We start from the raw sequence: 6,219 nt of genomic DNA on the forward strand, positions 1-6,219 counted from the left end.
GGTCCCGGTCTCCGCGCCCCGGAGCCTGGGGGAGGCCGACGGAAGTCCGCGTCCGCTCCGCCGGGAAGGAGCGGTGGGAGGCGCCGCCCCGCCCCCGGGCCCGCCCCCGCCCGCCTCCCGGACGTCCTTGGGGCCGACCCCGCCCGAGGGCTCCGCTCCCAGCACACCTGCCGCCCGGGAGGAAGTGGCCCGGCCCGCGCACGTGCGCCGTCCCGGCCGGACGCGGCTGCGCTGGTGCCCCCGCCGGCCCTCCGCCCCGCGCGCCCCACGCCCTCCCCGCGCGCCCCGCGCCCGCCGCCCCGCGCCGGCCGCCACGCCCCGGCCCCGGCGGAGGCGCCCCGCCGCCTGCGCGGCCGCACGCGCGCGATCGTTGCGTGTGTTAGTCTTGAGCCCAAGCCCACGCCGCGCCGCCACGCACACGCCAGCGCGCGGATGCACCGGGCGGACACGGACCCGCGCCGCTGGGGGTGAGGGCGCCGCGCCCGCCCCGGGGTGCACCGCCCTCCTGGACCCGGGCCTCCCAGACTCACGTGGGGACCAGACCCTGTCGGCGGTAGACTTCCCACGCGGTGGCTGTTTGCCTGCCTTCCCCATCCCTGTGGGTAAGACGCGGAGAAGGGAATGTTAAGTGATCCAAGTCACCAGGAGGGAAAGAAGGAATGGGCGCATGTCCCCTGTGCCTCTAACGGGGTCCCGAGGCCGCACTCCCAGCCCCAGATTCCGGCCTTCTGTTTGGGGAGTTTAGTATCCTGGAAAGTTTGTTTTTGTTTTTGTTTTTTGGCAAATGATGAAAAACTATCAAATAAGGAAGTGTTGCTCCCCCTTTTTTCTTGCTGAGAGAATAATATGGCTGTAAATACCGAAAACCTACAACAAGCCCTATGGAATGCTGGTCTTTTGTGTGTGTGCTGAGACTCAGCCTGGAAAGTGGGGAGCAGTGTTTTCATGCTCGGCACCCTGACAAATGAAACAAAAATAAAGCGTTGCACAGAGATTGGCTTCTTTTGAGGACTTCAAGTTTGTTTTGAAAAACTCAAAAGGGAAAAAGAGAAAGCCGAACCAAGTAAACACGATCAAGGTCCCACCATCTAGGAATCACCGCTGTGAAGACCGTGACACAGCCTTCCAAAAACCTCTCCAGACACATGTGTGTGTATGTCCAACCTGCTGTCGGCTCTTTCAGTCTTCACTTACCTGATTTGAAACGTGATTCCGCCTTTTACAATATTCTTCCAAATGTCCAAGAGCACTTTAAACGCCACTTCAATCTAAGACCCGCCCCCAAAAAAGTATGTGTGTGGCAGTACGTGCCAGACATGAGTATGGCATGTTCATTTCTAAAGGCAAACCTTATAACTACTGCAGTACTGGCAAAACGGTCAAATGAGCTAATAGACGTCAAATACTTTGCACAGCCCTGTCCTTGTTCGCCTGCAGGGAATGCTGACTGGTTAGCCCAGTGGTCGGCAAACTGTAGCTCGAGATTCACGTGCGGCTCACAAGCTGCAGTTTGCCCACCACTGACCTAGACTCTCGATTCCAATAATTACAGGCTGCTGTTGTTCCTTGCGATTAAGCCCCTACCCCAGTGGTCCGCAAACTCAGTCAACAGAGCCACAGTTTGCCCACCACTGGTACCGTTAGCCGGGTCACACGCCTCTGTGTCAGCGCCTTTCCTCAGTACGTCTGGGTTGAATGTCTAGCATCCATACACAATGGAGCTAATTGCTCCAGAGAAGATAAGCAAGCCGCCACCGGGGCCTTTGGCTGCCTGCCATGAGTTTACTGTCTGGTTAGGGGAGGCAAATGGGTAAATATTTAAAGTCACGTGGCAATTTATTGGGTTAATTCAACAATTACGTCTCCTGCAGATATTACGTGCCAGCATATGGTGTGATACAGCGATGGCCTACACTGACGGAGTCCCCGCCTTCATGGGCCTTCCATTCCAGCGGTGAGGCAGGCTCGTAAGGTCAGACGGTGGTTATGTGCTACAAGGAAAAGGAAAGTAGGCTACAGGGACAGTGTCCGTGCTATTTTTATTTTTATTTATTTTTTTAATATATTTTATTGATTTTTTACAGAGGAAGGGAGAGAGATAGTAGCTAGAAACGCCGATGAGAGAGAAACATCGACCAGCTGCCTCCTGCACACCTCCCACTGGGGACGTGCCCACAACCACTGTACATGCCTCTGACCGGAATCGAACCCGGGACCCTTCAGTCTGCAAGACCAACGCTCTACCACTGAGCCAAACCAGTTTCGGCTCTGTGCTATTTTTAGATGGACTGGTCAGGGAGGGCTGCTCTGAGGAAGGGACGTTTGAGCAGGGACTTCAGTGAGGCCGTGGGCCGTGTCCATCTAGGGAATGACCCGTCGGGCCCAGGAACTAGCCGGTGCAAAGGCCCTGTGGCAGGAACAGCCTTTGTGGACCAGGCGCTACAGCCGTGTCATTGAGTGGTGACTGGGGTGCCGTGATTTAGAAACAGAAAGTCTCTCTGGAGGACGTTTCCATCGTGTCTCACGTAAAACAGTAGGGAATTTTACAAACACAAAGATGTGTCCCCTTTCCCCGACAAATCCGCTGTAACCTGCTGCATCCGAAGAGACAGACTCACTTCACTCATAAATTTTGGTGACTCAACCTTTTCCTTTTGCTTTTTAGAACAAGATAGACATGGTCTTCAAAACTCTCTGCATTGTATTGATGAACAACAACAACACAAGACAGCTATCATACACCCAGACATTTTCATGTACTCGGGGGGTCGGGGGGCGGGCCTCAGCCTGGCATGTGCGTCGTGCCCTCTTGCAGTCTGGGGAGACCCCCAGGGGGGATGTCTGACTGATGGCTTAGGCCCATTCCCTGCTTGGCATCCTTAGGGCAGCTGCAGAGGCAGGAAAGGCTCCCAGCACTGCTGTTGCGCTTCCCAGCCATGAGCCCTGCTTCCGGTTGAGCTCCTGCGTTGAGTGTCTGCCCCCTGGTTGTCAGTGTGGGTCATAGCAACCGGTTGTTCTGCCGTTGGGTCAATTTGCATACTAGCCTTTCATTATCTAGGATGTCCTGTCCATTCTCAGGATTCTTGGTCTTAGGGAAGAACATGATGAGCTGTTGGTCTCAACTTGAAAGATTTACGGCCCCACCAAGGTTCTGCAGGTCAGAAACAGAGTCGAGAAATGAGAAGGAAGCAAATTACCAAAGAATCCGGCAGATTGAAATAGGATTTTTATTGGCATATTCACTTGCAAGAAACAGAAGGGGCACGGCACACTAATTACGGGGTGTAATTAGTAACTGGTCTTGGAATTGGCCTTGGGATGAAGGGACGGGTGGTGTATGATTGCATTCCCGCCCTCCGGAGCGCAACCAGCCAGGGGCTGACAGTCACACAGTAGGGCTGTTAATACCTCCGGGGCTCAGCTTATGAAGCAGTCATTCTAGGCATTAGCCACCTAGGGCCTAGCCCCCATCTACAATTTTCCCTCTTGCACACGGTACACACATTATATCGCGGGTTTTCTCTCCTCCTCCGGGAAGGGAAAGCAAAGTAGACTGAGGAGGGAGATCTTTCTTAATGAGACGTCAGAATGACAGGCAGCGGGAAGGACAGTCCCAGTTTCTCCCGGTGCTGTTTTTAGAAACACGTTGCTCAATGGTGTGCCATTCTGGGATCTCTGGAGTGAGTGCGTGGGTGTGTTAACAACTTTATAGTATAAGGCGTACTCTATGAAATGTGTTCGTTTTCAGTGTGAGTTTTTTTTTTAGAAAAGTTAAGAGTTGTGCCACCACCATCATCATCATCATCCAATTTTGGAATATTTTCTATCAACGCCCCCTCCCCCCCAAATCTCTAGGGCTGCTCATTGGCAGCCAATCCCTTTTCCCAATCCCCGCCCTGGGCAACTACTACCCTTCTTTCTGCCTCTGGAGACTTGCCTTCTCTGGGTAACCTCTGACTCGAGTGGCATTTCCGTCGACGTTGACCTTGGTGGCTGTAAAGCCCCCACAGAGAGTTGCTCGCCTCGCCTAATGACGGGGGAAAAACACAACTGTCCAAGTTTTGCTAGCTATTCAGGCAGCTCTTTCTCTTTTTCTTTTCAATATTTAATAAAACATTTATTTATTTGCCTATTTGAGAGAGAGAAACATCAGTGACGAGAGAGAATCCTCCGTCGACTGCCTCCTGCACACCCCCAACTGGAGATCAAGCCCACAACCCGGGCCTGTGCCCTGAAAAGGTGGAAATATGACCTCTTGGTTCATAGGTCGGTGCTCAACTATGGAGCCACGCCGGCCGGGCCCCTTTGGGCATCCTGATAGGACAGCTTTGGCTCTCCCATGCAGCACCCGTGTTTCTCCGTCTGCCCCCCTGTAATGAAGCTCCGAGACGGCAGGGGCCTGGTGGGGGGCAGACGGACTCCGAGATGATTGCTCCATGGTCCCGTTTCTGGGATTCCCCTTTCTGTATAACCCACACCCCTTCTCTGAGGGTGTAACTTAGGATCTGTCTCTAACCAGCAGAAGGTGGTGAAGGGTTGGGTGCCATTGCCCTGAGGATGTGACCTCATAGCAGACTCTGGCCTCTGGGTCACACAGGGTAGCGGGCATCTGTGGGAGCTGACCTCTGACCATCATGTTAACCCTAGCCTAGCCCTAACCTTGTGCCCTGGCCCTAACCTTAGTCCTATCCCTAACCCTAGCCCTAACCCTAACCATAGCCATAACCCTAGCCCTAACTATACACCCATGTTCATAGCAGCATTATTCACAATAGCCCATAGCTAGGTGGAAGCAACCCCAGTGCCCATCAACAGATGAATGGATACACGGTATGTGGATGGAGTAGCATTCAACCTTGAATGGAATACTATCCGGCCCTAAAAAGGAAACCCATACATTCTACGACATGGATGAACCTTGAAGACATGATGTTAAGTGAAATAAGCCCATCACAAGTCAACAATATATTAAGATTCCACCTACATGCGATGCCCAGAGCAAATTCAGAGACCGAAAGCGGAATGACTAAAGGGTCCTAGCTTGGGTAAAGGGCATGTACCTTGGTTGCAGGTTCAATCCCTGAACTTAGTTGGGGCGCAACCAATCAGTCTCTCTCACAGGTCAATGATCCTGTCTCTCCCCCTCCCTTCCACTTTCTCTAAAAAAAAATCAATAGAAAAATATCCTCAGGTGAGATGACCTCCACCAGAAAGGAAATGTAACTTTAGCCACGAGAACAATGGGAAATGTAGTCTTCTGGATTTTGCAGAACTTCTATCACCGTGTAATGCCATAGACATAGAGTGAAGACCAAAGGCGAACACATCCTTATTTCGTTTGTGGGTTTTTTTTGGTAGTTGATCATGTCATTTTATCAAACAATGAACTGCACGAATTCCTGTAAATTTTAATGGAGTTTGTTCATGAGCATGTGCAATGTTTTCAAGACTGTGATGATTTTACTTTTTAAAATATATAATTTTATTCATTTCAAAGAGGAAGAGAAAGGAAGAGAGAGAGAGAGGGAGGGAGGGAGGGAGATAGAGAGAGAGAAACACACACAGACATCAATAATGAGAGAAAACCACTGATTGGTGATCCTGCAACCTGGGCACGTGTCCCTGACCGGAATCGAACCCGGGACCCTTCAGTCTGCAGGCCAATGCTCTATCCACTGAGCCAAACCAGCGAGGGCAAGACTGTGATGATTTTAAGCATTTCCTGGCTCTGTACACTAATCTGTGATAGAAGAGAAGAAAAGGCAGGTAACGACTGAAGCTACCTTGGTGAAATCACTCCAGCGCACGCTAATTCCAGTCTTCATTAGAAAAGACAGACTTCATTTCTTCCTATTGTACTTGAATAAACTTAAGTGTCTTTATGTTACACAAACCCAGGAAACGGTTTCCTACAAATGACAGCAGGAAGGTGTTTTCCTGGCTTCACTCAGACCAAATGTGAAGTCAGCAGTTCCTTCACTCCGGAAGGGTTTGTCCTTCTCACAGCCAGGCACACATTGCTGAAAGCATTACAATTGTAGGGCAGCTGTGTTCTCCTGGTTAGGATTCCCCACGAAATCAGAGGCTAAAAATACAGCGAAGCAGATCCTGGAAACCACTTGCTTGTAATTTCTCACTCGGCACGGAAAAAAACGACTCAAGCTAATTCCGTTCATTAAAATGAGGAATTGTTCAATTAAGTGGACCCAAATAGTTTCA

This window comes from Pipistrellus kuhlii, unplaced genomic scaffold (assembly GCF_014108245.1).
Source record: "Pipistrellus kuhlii isolate mPipKuh1 unplaced genomic scaffold, mPipKuh1.p scaffold_m20_p_17, whole genome shotgun sequence".
In the NCBI taxonomy this organism is placed as follows: domain Eukaryota; kingdom Metazoa; phylum Chordata; class Mammalia; order Chiroptera; family Vespertilionidae; genus Pipistrellus; species Pipistrellus kuhlii.